This window comes from Bufo gargarizans, chromosome 6, assembly GCF_014858855.1.
Source record: "Bufo gargarizans isolate SCDJY-AF-19 chromosome 6, ASM1485885v1, whole genome shotgun sequence".
Lineage (NCBI taxonomy): Eukaryota > Metazoa > Chordata > Amphibia > Anura > Bufonidae > Bufo > Bufo gargarizans.
In genome coordinates, this window is record NC_058085.1 from 272,116,709 (window position 1) to 272,129,392 (window position 12,684).

The following is a 12,684-nucleotide window of genomic DNA, read 5'->3' on the forward strand; positions in this document are numbered from 1 at the left end:
GCACGTGGAGCACCAGGAGTGTGTCTTTGTGAGTTCTGATGTTGTTGCTCCCACTGGGCTCCTTGATGGGAGTCCACGTGCCTTCTTAAGGCAGTTGTCCCTAGGTGAATGTTGGGCTTACCGCAACTTCACAGAACAGGCTGCAGATGGCAACACTATTGTCAGCAGCAGACACGTTAAAAAAAAAGCCCACACTGCAGAGCTATGTGCCAGCGTCCTGGGAGCGCCACACGTGACCTTGCATGGTGGATGGCTCATTCCAGATACATTAGCAGTCTCCTGTCTGACTCCTGTGCACTGCAAGTTCTGTCTGCTTCTCCTCCTTCTCCTCCCTATCTGCTGCTTCGTCTCTCCCTCTAAACTCCCCTCCTCTTCCTCTCTTGTGTGCACCCACATGACGTCCATAGACACACCATCATCGTCCCATTCACCACCACTGACACTAGAAATCTCGGAGTAGGCAGCAACAGCGGGGAATACCCTCCTTGGGCTGATCTGGGTACTGTCGTCAGACTGCTGGGTGGCGACCGTTGCTACCTCCTCTTCCTGATCCGATGCCAAGAATGGCTGCGATTTGCTAAGGTCTTGTAATGGATGGCAAAATAATTCCTCTGACTTGAGCGGAGGGGATATGGTGGTGGTGGTGTCTTTGGAGGTGCACACAGCAGAAAGTGAAAAGGGTGCAGATAGAGATGATGAGGAGGGTGCAGAAGCGGAAGGCTAAGTGAGACACTCAACCAAGTCTGGTGCTTCCTTTGACGTAATCACACGCACCTTCTTCAACTTCCCACTTAGGCTCTGGCCTGGTGCACCTGCCCAACCCTACCACCCCTGCGGAATGGCCTGCCTCTTCCTCTGCCTGTCATTTTCAAAATGACCCTGTGACAAAAGTCCCGATAGAAGAGCAGTATTTGTGGAAGAAGGTATATTACACCACTGCTTCAATCACTTTTTTGGTGGGGCTACTGGTATATCACACCAGTAGAAATTATTTGTTCCAATGTAGTTTGTCTCTATCTGTAGCTGAGGTAATGCAGCAAAACCGCAAACCAATGCGGCAAGACCCAAATGCACTATAGAAAGTATATAATTGGTATATACAACCCCTGCTTTAATCTTTTTTTTTTTGGGGGGGGGGGGGGGGGGGGGCAAATGGTATATCACACCAGTAGAAATTATTTGTTCCAATGGCGTTTGTCACTCTTTGTATCTGAGGTAATGCAGCTAAACCGCAAACAAATGCTGCACTACCCAAATGCACTATATAGAAAGTAAATTATTGGTATATCACACCGCTGCTTCAATCAGTTTTTTTTATGGGGCAACTGGTATTTCACACCAGTAGAAATTATTTGTTCTAATGTCGTTTGTCACTATCTCTAGCTGAGCTAACGCAGCTAAACCACAAACAAATGCTGCTCTACTGTCACGGTAGGTAAGATACGGAAAGGAAACAGAACATGGCAAAGCAAACAAAACAACTGACTAGGCCCCAAATGCTAGGGAACAAAGCAATCCCTAAAACACTTTCCCTAAGCTGCTATGCCCATGTGCATATCTCGATGGTAGACATGCACATGCCCACGTACCTCAGACTATAACACACTGAACCAAACCCTCAGCTGTAGGGAAGAGGGAAAGAGCCACCCAGATCAACAACCGAAGGAGCTAGCGTCACCCTAGAGGCCTAGTAAAAACAGACACAGAAGGAAAAGGGGAAAAGGACTTATCTAGAGATATGTTGGAGCAGACGATCCACCAAACTTCCAGAGCTCAGACAAGGCAGAACTATAACCCGCAAAGACTATAGGGAGAGGGAGGAATACATAGCCTCACCAATTACCTAAAGAACAACACCTGGGAGGAGGTGGGATTCTGTTCAAACCCACAACAATACAAACTGTCAGACCGAATCACGTGCAGCAACTCTGACAGATCTCCTCAGAACACCCACAGGGCAGGGCAGGACAACTGCCTAAATGCACTATATATAAAGTATATTATTGGTATATAACACATCTGCCTCAATCTGTTTTTTTGGGGGGGGCAACTAGTATATCACACCAGTAGAAATTATTTGTTCCAATACCGTTTGGCACTCTGTGTAGCTGGAGTATTGCAGCAGAACCGCACACAACTGCTGCACAATACAAATGCACTATAATATACTTTCTATGTTAGAAAGTATATTATAAGTATATTACACCCCTCAGTAAGTCACACCTATTGATAGCACACCTATACTAGTCCTTAAAAGGACTTTTGTGGTCATATTAGCTAGTGTTTGGTGTCCCTAACAGTCTGTCCCTGCTCCACACAGCAACCTCTCCCTACATTGGCAAAAGACTGAATGTAAAATGGCAGCCAGATCAGGTTTATTTTTAAGGTAGGGTTATGTCCATGTGCTAAAACGTCTCAATTGGCTGTCCTGTACCACCTGATGGATGTGTCATGGGTCAAACTTCTTCATAATGTAAAAGAATATGGCGCCGGCGGATATCGCCATATGTTCACCCGTTCGACGAACCGCGAACAAACAAAGTTCGTCGCAAAACGACCGCCGGGTGAACCGCAAGGCCATCTCCACCTGAAAGTACAGGTATTTAGCTCCTATAAGTAAAACAGATAAAAGGTCCTCTTTAAAGGCAACAGTTTAATTAACTTTTAGGTTTTTTCATTTCCACCCGACAAATATTTTTTTTCTCATTTTCCAATACAATGGGACAATCAATGATAACAGAAGCTACAGATTTTTTTGCAATGGCAGCCTGGGAAGAAAAAGTGGAGGATGGGAGTTGCAGTGGTCTAAAAACCTGGGCATGGCTCTGGTGGGGAAAAGGCCGGTAGGCCTGTCTCATTCATAATTTTCTAGGTCTGTTTAAGGCATACAAAATGGTCTAAATGTAAGCCACCAAGGAAGCTGGCATACATTTAGACTGCCGCTGGATACGCCGAAGTTATGTTGTAACCGGCTCGTCTTCATAACTTCGGCAGATCCACCGTTAGTAAATAATAAATGACATCCTAGCTGTAGTGTTGGGCGAGCATGCTCGGCCCAACACCATTTTAACCACTTCAGGACCGCCGCACGCAGGATTGCGTCCTGGCGGCGGCCCTGCTCTTCTGGGTGGACGCATATATGCATCCTCCCGCGAGAGCCGAGATTTCCTGTTAACGCGTGCACACAGGCGCGCGCGCTCACAGGAACGGAAGGTAAGCGAGTGGATCTCCAGCCTGCCAGCGGCCATCGCTCGCTGGCAGGCTGGAGATGTGATTTTTTTTAACCCCTAACAGGTATATTAGACGCTGTTTTGATAACAGCGTCTAATATACCTGCTACCTGGTCCTCTGGTGGTCCCTTTTGTTTGGATCGACCACCAGAGGACTCAGGCAGCTCACTAAAGTAGCACCAAACACCACTACACTACACCCCCCCCTGTCACTTATTAACCCTTTATGAACCACTGATCACCCCTGATCACCCCATATAGACTCCCTGATCACCCCCTTGTCATTGATCACCCCCCTGTCATTGATCACCCCCCTGTAAGGCTCCATTCAGACGTCCGTATGATTTTTACGGATCCACGGATACATGGATCGGATCCGCAAAACGCATACGGACGCCTGAATGGAGCCTTACAGGGGGGTGATCAATGACAAGGGCGTGATCACCCATATAGACTTCCTGATCACTTCCCTGTCATTGATCACCCCCCTGTCATTGATCACCCCCCTGTCATCACCCCCCTGTAAGGCTCCATTCAGACGTCCGCATGTGATTTGCGGATCCGATCCATGTATCCATGTATCCGTAAAAATCATACGGATGTCTGAATGGAGCCTTACAGGGGGGTGATCAATGACAGGGGGTGATCAGGGAGTGTATATGGGTGATCACCCCTCTGTCATTGATCACCCCCCTGTAAGGCTCCATTCAGACGTCCGCATGTGTTTTGCGGATCCGATCCATGTATCCGTGGATCCGTAAAAATCATACGGACGTCTGAATGGAGCCTTACGGGGTGGTGATCAATGGCAGGGGGGTGATCAGGGAGTCTATATGGGTGATCACCCCCCTGTCATTGATCACCCCCCCTGTAAGGCTCCATTCAGACATTTTTTTGGCCCAAGTTAGCGGAAATATATATATATATATTTTTTGTTTGTTTTTTCTTACAAAGTCTCATATTCCACTAACTTGTGTCAAAAAATAAAATCTCACATGAACTCACCATACCCCTCACGGAATCCAAGTGCGTAAATTTTTTTAGACATTTATATTCCAGACTTCTTCTCAGAACCCCTAAAAGCCTGGGCAGTATAAATACCCCACATGTGACCCCATTTCGGAAAGAAGACACCCCAAGGTATTCCGTGAGGGGCATATTGAGTCCATGAAAGATTGAAATTTTTGTCCTAAGTTAGCGGAAAGTGAGACTTTGTGAAAAAAAAAAAAACAAACAAACAATTTCCGCTAACTTATGCAAAAAAATAAAAATTCTATGAACTCGCCAGGCCCCTCATTAAATACCTTGGGGTGTCTTCTTTCCAAAGTTGGGTCACATGTGGGGTATATATACTGCCCTGGCATGTTAGGGGCCCTAAAGCGTGAGAAGAAGTCTGGGATCCAAATGTCTAAAAATGCCCTCCTAAAAGGAATTTGGGCCGCTTTGCGCATCTAGGCTGCAAAAAAGTGTCACACATGTGGTATCGCCGTACTCAGGAGAAGTTGGGGAATGTGTTTTGGGGTGTCATTTTACATATACCCATGCTGGGTGAGAAAAATATCTTGGTCAAATGCCAACTTTGTATGAAAAAAGGGGAAAAGTTGTCTTTTGCCAAGATATTTCTCTCACCCAGCATGGGTATATGTAAAATGACACCCCAAAACACATTCCCCAACTTCTCCTGAGTACGGCGATACCAGATGTGTGACACTTTTTTGCAGCCAAGGTGGCCAAAGGGGCACATATTCCAAAGTGCACCTTTCGGATTTCGCAGGCCATTTTTTACACATTTTGATTGCAAAGTACTTCTCACACATTTGGGCCCCTAAATTGCCAGGGCAGTATAACTACCCCACAAGTGACCCCATTTTGGAAAGAAGACACCCCAAGGTATTCCGTGAGTGGCATGGCGAGTTCCTAGAATTTTATATTTTTTGTCGCAAGTTAGTGGAATATGAGACTTTGTAAGGAAAAAATAAAATAAAATAAAAATCATCATTTTCCGCTAACTTGTGACAAAAAATAAAAAGTTCTATGAACTCACTATGCCCATCAGCGAATACCTTAGGGTGTCTACTTTCCGAAATGGGGTCATTTGTGGGGGGTTTCTACTGTCTGGGCATTGTAGAACCTCAGGAAACATGACAGGTGCTCAGAAAGTCAGAGCTGCTTCAAAAAGCGGAAATTCACATTTTTGTACCATAGTTTGTCAACGCTATAACTTTTACCCAAACCATTTTTTTTTTTTGCCCAAACCATTTTTTTTTTTATCAAAGACATGTAGAACAATAAATTTAGTGAAAAATTTATATATGGATGTCGTTTTTTTTGCAAAATTTTACAGCTGAAAGTGAAAAATGTCATTTTTTTGCAAAAAAATCGTTAAATTTCGATTAATAACAAAAAAAGTAAAAATGTCAGCAGCAATGAAATACCACCAAATGAAAGCTCTATTAGTGAGAAGAAAAGGAGGCAAAATTCATTTGGGTGGTAAGTTGCATGACCGAGCGATAAACGGTGAAAGTAGTGTAGTGCAGAAGTGTAAAAAGTGGCCTGGTCATTAAGGGGGTTTCAGCTAGCGGGGTTGAAGTGGTTAACACACAGCCAATAAACATGCAGGGAATTACTGTCACTCACTGTAATGCTGTAGCCATGTTGGTTACTGGCATTACAGTGATTAGCTGGCTGAAACACGTCATGTTTTTTTAGGCAGGATTTAGTGTTGAAAGGTGTTAGAAACCCAAAACTGTGACATTCAGTGTAATTTTTTCTTAGCCGCTGGTGACAGCGACATTACATGCACTACATCTCCTGTATAACGTCTGCGCATCCTAAATATCTCTGGCATTCAGTGACATTTATTTGCGCATACACTTACAAAACCTGCGCTACTGTACGTGTGACATACTTGCAAGCATATATACCATTTAATATGCGCAAGGCAAGCAGTAAGGGACGGGGAAGTGGCTGTGCTGTTGATGGTGCACGCAGAGGCCGTGGCCCTGGGCGCGGTGAAACTGTGCCTACTGCCAGAGCACAAGAAATACACTGATCCCCGATCCCTAGCTTCATGTCCCAGTTTTCAGGGCTGCGCAGGACACCACTTTAGAAGTCAGACCAGGTGGTCGGTTGGATTGCAGCAGATAATGCTTCCAGTCGGTTAAGCACCACCCTGTCTTCCACAAAGTCCAGTCTCAGTAGCCAAGAGTCTGGTAAACAGAATCCTCACCCTAATCCTCCTTCCTCCTAACATGGAGAGTCTTGGCAAACAAATGATTTCACACTCGGATATTCCGAGGAGCTATTTTCATCGCCATTCCTTGATTTGGGCCTCTCAACAAGCCCGCTTGAAGAGGGACATGAGGAGATCTTGTGCACTGATTCCCAAACTCTTGAGCATCCACAGTCAGAAGATGATGGTGGGAATGGCAATTAGTGTTTCACGAAGTGGATGATGATGAGACACAGTTGCCAATAAGTCAATGGCAATTAGTCTCTCAAGAGGTTGATGATGAGGATGAGACATAGTTGTCAATAAGTGAGGTTCTTGTTAGGTCAACAAGTCAGGAGGATGACTAGAGTGAGGAAGTGGAAGAGGCGGAGGTGGACGATGAAATCACTGACCTAACCTGGTAAGGTGGCAAGCCAAGCAAGGACAGCAGTACAGAGGGGGAGGGATCCACAGCATCGACAGAATGAAAGAGGCAGTAGGATGGGAAAAGGGAGAAGGCGGGCCACACCCAACAGGCCTGCACCTGTTCTATGGAGCACCCCCTTGCGGAAATTTCCCTTGCCAAGGGGTAGGTGTTCCGTAGTCTGGCGCTTTTTTGAGGAAAGTGCCGACAATAAAAGAATTGTCATTTGCATCCTGTGCCGTGCAAAAATGAGCAGGAGTGTAAACACTAGCAACCTCAACACCACCAGCATTATCCGCCACATGGCATCAAAGCACCCTAATAGGTAGGGTGAACGCCTGGGTCCACAATCAGTGTCTGCGGGTCACACCATCGCCTCCTCTTCCCCTATGTTACGTGCTGGCCAATCCCCTTTGTAAGACACAGGCCCGGATGCCTCCCACCCTGCACCTGGACCTTCGCAAGCACCATGAGCTAGCACATCCACTTCTGTGTCCCAGCGCAGCGTATTAATGTCCATACCTCAGGCCTTTGAACAAAAAGGCAAATACCCAGTCAACCGCCCAGAGGCCATACCACTAAATGCTCACCTTTCCAAATTGCTGGCTCTGGAAATGTGCTTGTGGACACTGAGGCTTTCCGCAACCTGATGGCGGCAGCCGTCCCTCAATACTCAGTCCCCAGCCGCCACTATTTTTCCTGGTGTGCTATCCCTGCCTTACACCAGCATATGACCCATAACATCACCCATGGCCTGACCAACACAGTTATTGGAAAGGTCCACTTAACGACTGACACATGGACAAGTGCTTTTGGCCAGGGACACTACATTTCCATGACGGCACACTGGGGGAACATTGTGGAGGCCGGGAGCGAGTCGTAGCCTGGGATGGCACAGGTGCTTTCAACGCCAAGGATTGCGGGCCTTACTTCCATCAGGATTTCCGCCACCACCTACATTAGTGGCTGCAACCTCCCCTTCTCCTCCTCCACTTCCACCTCTGAATTCTCATCTTGCAGCACCAGTCAGCCATCAGTCAGTATCTGGAAGCAGTGTAGCACTGCAGTGAGGAAGCGGCAACAGGCTGTGCTGAAACTAATTTGCTTAGGTGACAAACAGCACAACGCCGCAGAGCTATGGCAGGGGATAAGGGACCAGAATGAGCTGTGACTCTCGACACTAAACCTACAACCAGGCATGGTTGTGTTTGATATTGGCCGTAACTTGGTGGCAGCTTTGGAGCTCGGCAAGCTCACACACATACCATGCCTAGCCCACGTGTTCTACTTAGTAGTTCAGCGGTTTCTCAAAACCTACCCCAATTTGCCTGAGCTACTGGTGAAGGTGCGCCACGTGTGTGCTAATTTCTGAAAGTCATCTACAGCTGCTGCCGGTCTGGCAACGCTGCAGCAGCGCTTGCAATTGCCAGCTCACCGACTGTTGTGTGACGTGAGTATGCACTGGAACTCCACGTTCCACAAGTTGGCCAGGCTTTGTGAGCAGCAGAGGGCAGTATTGGAATACCAGCTGCAACATGGTTGTCGCCTTTCCAGTCAGTTTCCGCTTTTCACAAGCGATGAGCGGGCATGGATGTCTGACCTCTGTGAGGTTTTATGCAACTTTTAGGAATGAACACAGATGGTGAGCGGCGATGCCGCTATTATCAGTGTAACCATTCCACTTCTGTGTCTACTGAAACGCTCGCTGCTCACAATGAAGGCGGATGCGTCGCATGTGGAAGAGGTGGAAATGGGAAAAGACAGTACACAGGGTAATAGCCAGACCACCCTCAATTCGTCTTCTCAGTGCGAATTGGATGATGAGGAGGAGGAGCAGGAGACGGTTGCCTCCTCTACAGAGGGTAGTACCCGTGGAAGTTTTATTCCATCTGTTCAGTGTGGATGGGTGCAAGAAGAGGAAGAGGATGAGGAGATTGAGCATCATCCTCCTGATAAGGACAGCGAAGTCTTGTCTGTTGGGACTCTGGCACACATGGCTGACTTTATGTTATATACGATTGTAGATAGAAAGGAGAGCAGGCGGCACTCACCACTGGTGCAAATCACGTCTTTTTTATTGTAGACTGAAATACAAATTATGGAGGGGCTTGGGCAAACCAAAGCCTTCTCAGAGCGCTCTTTGAAGGCTTTAGTCCACCCCAGCCCCACCGTGATTTGTATTTGAGTCTACAATAAAGAATATGTGATTTGTACCAGTGGTAAGTGCCGCCTGCTCTCCTTTCTATCTACAATCCTATGTTGCTTGTCTATAAGAGGTAGCGCACCACCTGTACCTGGGCTGTGAAGAGGGTACTGAGTGTATGTATAACCGTGGAGGTAACGCTTGGCAGTGTCGCCCGCTATTTCTATATCTTTCTGGAATGTTTGACTTTATGTTATGATGCCTTTAACCGTGACCCTTGCGTTATATGAATTTTGGCCAACACCGATTACTGGTTGTTCACCATTCTCGACCACCGCTACAAAGAGAACTTCTCATCTCTCATTCCTGTGGTGGAGAGGACTAGCAAACTGCTGCAATACCAGAAGGTCCTTGTGGAAAAATTGCTCCAAAAATTTCCAGCTGACAACGCTGGTGGCAAAGTACGTAGTTCATTGGGCATCCGAGCAGGCTCTTGCTCTTAATGTTTTTAAGTGTCACCAGCAGGCCATCAATCATAATTTTTCAAGGGTGTGTATGATGCCCTCCTTTATGTGTAATCTTTTTCATGTTTTTAAAGGTCTGCGCATGTGCAGGCTGCAACACTGGATCCTTTTTCTGGAACACTTGGGGCCGGATCCGGCATTAATGCATTTCAATGTAATATAATGCCGGATCCGGCATTCTGGCATGTGTTCCGGAATTTGGGATGGAGAAAATACTGCAGCATGCTGCGGTATTTTCTCAGTCCAAAAACCATACAGTGACTGAACTGTAGACATCCTGATGCATACTGAACAGATTGCTCTCCATTCAGAATGCATTAGGATAAAACTGATCCGTTTTTTACTGGTATTGAGCCCCTAGGACGGAACTTAAAACCGGAAAAGTTTAATTCATGTGTGAAAGTACCCTTAGTGCATAGGCTTTATAAGTGTAGGAGTCCCATTACCTGAACAATTGTACCACAATGTGAATGAGGCCCTCCTTTATGTGATGTACAGGTTGTATCGGAGTGACTCTTCCTTGTAATTTTTGGCAGCACTTACACTTTATATACAAGTAAATATACAGGAAATAATGTTTCCTAACAATTTTTCCTCTAAAATTGATTTTATCTTTGGTTTTGTGCATATTATTGTCAGTCTGTAAAGTGGCGTACTACTCGGACAACATCGTTCCCAGCAGCGACCTGGGAGTCCAAGATGCAACCAGACATCCTCCCCATGCTTTTCCCGAACCATTTCAGTAGTGTTTCCATCAATTTCTGACCTTTTTCCTGTGAACCGGACACCCTCCCCTCTTCAGAGCAGGGCAGGGCGGGCTGGGACGGGGGGCACGGAGGCAATTGCTTTTCAGGCCTCCCTAAAAAAACTTTAACAAAAAAAAAAAATTTATTGCTCAGGGCTGCACCGCCGATCAGCACAGGCGGCGCGGCCCTGGATGTAATTGCGGCGGCGGGCAGTAGGAGATGAGCGCTTCCATTGTGGAAAAGCTCATCTTCATAGTCATCTGTATCGCCGTCCTCAGGACAGTGATACAGATGCCTGTGCTGCGGCAGGGCAGGGGAGGGAGAGGCGTCTCCCTTCCCTGTTCTTCTGATAGGCCGCAGGCACTAATGCCTGCAGACTATAAGAGGCAAGCTCAGGCGGCGCAATGACGTCATTATCATCGCACCGCCTGAGCACACAGCGGGAGACACAGGCTGGAAGAGGCCTGCATCGCATCGCTGCTGATGGAGGTAAGTATTAGTGTGTTTTTTTTTGTGGGGGAGAGCTGGCACTACGGGGGGAGCTGGCATTTCTTACAGCCCCACTTTTTTTGGGGTGGCATTCTGGGGACATTTTTTTTGCCCATTTTTGAGGGGGGCACTATGGGGGCATTTCTCACTGGCACATTATGGGGAGGCACCATGGGGGAGAGGAGCACTATGGGGGCATTTGGGGGCTCTAAAGGGGCCCCCAAATTATTGGCACATTATGGGGGGCACTATTGGGGAGAGCGGCGCTATGGGGCATCTGTTGGCACTATAGGGACATTATTTGGGGGCACTATGGGGAAGTGGGGGCTCTAAAGGGGCCTTTTTTATTGGCACATTATGGGGGGCACTATGGCATCTGGTGGCACTAAGGGGGCATTTTTTTAAAGCACGTTATGGGAGGCATTATAAGGGAGAGCGGCACTATGGGGTATTATTTGGGGGCACTATAGGGGAGTGGAGCACTATTGGGGCATCTGGTGGCACGAAGAAGGGGATTTTTTTACTGGCACATTATGGGGGAGAGGAGTACAATAGGGGCATATGCTGGGGGCACTAAGAAGGGGCATTTTTTTACTGGCATATTATGGGGGACACTATAGGGAAGGGGGGAGGAGCACTATGAGGGCATTTACTGGGGCACTATATAGAGGTATTTAATACTGGCAGATGGTGGGTGGAACCACAGGCCTTGAGCAGAATCTGGGGAGGGAGGAGCTTCCTGGCTGTAGCCTGCTGTGTATTGTATAATGTGAAGCAGGCAGTGCAGCCAGGACAAGCCTCCCCTCTCCGTATGATGTGTAGTGACAGGCCTCAGCAATGGAATTTCAGCTGTACATTGTTTGTTGGGAGTGGCCTATTATATGTAGGAGGGGCTTTTAATACTGGGCAGGGCTAAAAAATGGACCGCTTGAGTGGATTTGCCCCCCAGGACTAAGGCTGCCAGCCCTTTTCTGGAGCAGGGGGTACCTGGTTTAATGCTCTGGTTCTCCTATTGATTTCCATTGTGCTCTGGTGCTTTGTTCTACTCGAGCACCAGAGCACCCGAGCACATTGGTGCTCAATTAACACTACATAACTGTCTAAAAACCGGGGGTCTGACCACTTGTCCCCTATCCTGTGGCTGTCATGGGAAAACCCCTTTACGGTGTAGTGTTCTATTAACAAACTTTTGATATTTATTAATGATATAACAAGGATGTTGATTAGTGGGGGTCTGAGTGCTGATAAAAACTTTTGATATATGATGACAAATCAGTCAAAGTTTGTTAAAAGTGCAGGCACACTCAGCATCGGACTGTAGTCCCTTGGGCCCAGCAGAAGAAACGATTCTGAGGGCCCAATCTCTGTGTACACTGATCCTTCAAGATACAATGGCCTCAGGATACAATATTTTCAACATACAATGGTCTTTTCTGACCCATGGTAAGTTGAAACTACCATACAATGCCCCAGACTCAGATCCAACCAATCAAGGCCACTTCTCTGGTAAATTAGCTGTATTAGTTGCTAGTTGGGAGCTATTCCTGACTGTTATATGTAAGGACTCGTTTTATCTGTCTTAGTTATCTGCTTATTTTTCTTAAATCTTTATTATCTCTTATCTTGGATGACATTTTGGGATTTTGGAACAGATTACTCAATTTACAGTGGTTTCAACTTACAATGGTGTCAAAAAAAACAGTCCAGCAAAATCTGCCTTCCAAAAACCATACGGCGAACCTTTCCCTCTACGCCTTACTGTGTGCTCGTACAGTAGTTTACGGCCACATATGGGGTGTTTCTGCAAACTACAGAATCAGGGCAATAAATATAGCATTTTGCTTGGCTGTTAACCCTTGCTTTGTTACTGGTAAAAAAGGATTAAAATTGAAAATTTGCCCAAAAATCTAAATTCAG